The 2,715-nt window shown below is 36.7% G+C and overlaps 1 long non-coding RNA gene across 1 annotated transcript; it reads left to right on the top strand.

Annotated features, from left to right (window-relative positions):
• Positions 1–669: 669 nt before the first annotated feature.
• Positions 670–1,424, top strand: LOC148045858 (uncharacterized). Its single transcript, XR_015696245.1, has 3 exons — positions 670–720; positions 1,151–1,241; positions 1,359–1,424. It is a non-coding gene; the product is annotated as an uncharacterized LOC148045858 (long non-coding RNA).
• The last annotated feature ends 1,291 nt before the right edge of the window (positions 1,425–2,715 follow it).

Below are 2,715 nucleotides of genomic sequence, written 5' to 3'. Positions count from 1 at the left end.
TAGGTTAAGGGTTAGCGTTAGGTTTAGCGTTACGTTAATGGTTAGGTTTAGGGTTAGATTTAGGGTTATGTTAAGGGTTAGGTTTAGGGTTAGGTTTAGGGTTAGGTTTGGGTGGGTTAGGGTAAGGTTTTCGCTTTATTTTTACATTTTTCGATCACAGCGCGATGTTTTCGTCGCGCTGTGATGACGTCAAATGCGTGCTTTCGTCGACCGCGATTTTGTCGTCCGCGGTTTTGTGGTGGAACCGGGTTAATATTCCACAATTTCTTTCTAAAGATTCTTCTGTAGCACAACTTCTTTTACTTCCCTATAAGGAACCTAACCCAGGTAATAGACATTGTGGTGATTCTGGATTTGGTTCAACACTTACTTCTATAGGGCTTCTTCAGTCTATTAATTCTCACAGGCCACTCCTTTATATTTAATAAGCAACCTTTTCAAGTTTTGTTAGATACAGGTGCCAATGTTACCGCCATCTCCCTTTTACAGTGGCCTGTGCAATAGATAGATAGATAGATATTTTATTTGTATGCCACCCTTTTCCCTGGGGGGACTCAGGGCGGCTCACAGTTCAAGGGATGGCCTAAACGTGATGTTAATTCCTTGTGGGGCATTGGTGGGTCTACAACTGCTTGGCAAAGCACTCATCTACAACTGCTTGGCAAAGCACTACAACTGCTTGGCAAAGCACTCATTCCATAGCCATCACAACTTCTGCTGGTAAATCTGTATCTTTACATCCTTACATTTTAGATATTCATACTAATATTTGGGGCAGGGATCTTCTTTCTCGTCTTAATGCTCATTTGATTTTGGATGATGGCACTTCCTCTTAAATGGCTTTGTTCTACATCTGTTTTGATTGAGCAATGGCCGTTATCTTCTGAAAAATTTGTTGCTCTTCATTCCCTGGTACAGGAGCAATTGGCTGCTGGCCATATTGAACCTTCTACTAATCCATGGAACACTCCTGCGTTTGTTATAAAAAATAAAAGTGGAAAATGGAGGTTTTATCTGATCTTAGAAAAATTAATGAATGTAACCAATGAGGCCTTTACTATGTGGTCTTCCTAATCCTAATTTAATCCCACAGTTTTATAAACTATTAGTTGTGGATTTTAAAGATTGTTTTTTCACTATTCCTTTACAGTCACAGGATAAAGAAAAATTTGCTTTCACTGTGCCCATTTTAAATAATAGCCAACCTACACAACGATGTTATTGGTGTGTTTTACCACAAGGTATGCTCAATTTTCCTACTATTTGTCAATATTTTGTAGATCAAGCTTTGCAACCTTTTCGTGATCAATTTCCTTCTTATTTAGTTTATCATTATATGGATGATATATTAATAGCAGGTTCAGATCTTGATGAAGAACAAGTGCTACAAACATTGACTGCCATTGTAGCAAGCAGAGGGCTTTACATAGCTCCTGAAAAAATACAATGCACTGAACCTTATTCATATTTAGGGTTTAAAGTTTTACAATCTTCTTCCATTCCTATCTTACCTGAACTTAAAGTACAATCTTCATATACTTTGGTTCAATGGCAAAAAAATTTAGGTACAATCAATTGGGCTCGTCCATATTTTAAAATTTCTATAGGAGAAATGTTACCTCTTTTTTCTTTATTAAAAGGTTTCAAGCATCCTGGGGATCTGGTGTCTCTTACTGCTTTGCAAAAGAAATGTCTCCAGGACATTCTAAATAAACTTAAACTGAGATATGTTGATAGAGTTGTTTCTATAGCTAAGAAATTATGGTTAGCAATTCTTCCTACTTCACCTTTACCTACTGGTTGACTTTATTCTATTTTAGATGAAAAAGTGATTCATATTCATGAATGGTTGAATTTGTCTGATTCTCCTCCTAGAAATATTTTTCCTTATCAGCAAGCTTTAGAAGAATTGATTATGGAAGCACGATGAAGATCTTTGCAATTAATAGGTCATGACTTGGACAGAATTGCTTTCACTCGTACTAAGCTTGAACATGAACATTTAATGACTGTTCTGATTCATATCAAATTGCTTTTTCTCACTATCTTGGTGATATTCAATATTCTTTACCCAAAGATCCTAGAATAGTTATTACAAATACATTAAATCTTTCATTTTCTTCTATTTTTACTCGTTCTCCTCTTCCTGAAACTTTAACAGTGTTCACAGATGGATCGCCTACTCATGGAGTTGTGGTTTGGATGGATGGTCAACAATGGTTTTCTAAACTCACTTCTGTTCAGACATCTGCCCAATGATCTGAGTTGGCAGCTGTTATTTTGGCTCTGAGATTATTTTCTGATCAGCCTATTAACTTGATTGTTGATACCAAATATATTTTTCTTGCAATGCAATCTCTTCCTTATGCTTTTTGTGCTGTTCCTCTTGACGTTAATCTTTTGTCTTTATTTTTATCTTTAAAACATGTTTTGGAAGAACGTGTCTTTCCTTTATATGTTGAGCACATTAGGAGCCATTCCTTTTCAGACATTCCAGTCAATTTAAATTTTCATATTTAGGATCCTGTTTCACGACCTTTGGTGCTCTATCGTCAACTTCCTGATCCTGCCTGGCGTGGACCTACAAAACTTATAACCTGGGGTTGTGGTTATGCTGCAATTGAAGATCTGCAAACAAAACAAGCTGTGTGGATTCCAGGCTGGTGTGTTCGATCTTATCATGGAAAAATGAATGAAAAATCCAAGGATGCAACG

Source organism: Thamnophis sirtalis, unplaced genomic scaffold (genome assembly GCF_051295495.1).
Source record: "Thamnophis sirtalis isolate CommonGarterSnake01/CBP01778 unplaced genomic scaffold, rThaSir2_p1.2 scaffold_4, whole genome shotgun sequence".
NCBI lineage: Eukaryota > Metazoa > Chordata > Lepidosauria > Squamata > Natricidae > Thamnophis > Thamnophis sirtalis.
The sequence above is the reverse complement of the archived record's forward strand: the minus strand, read 5'-3'. Positions and strand labels throughout refer to the sequence as shown.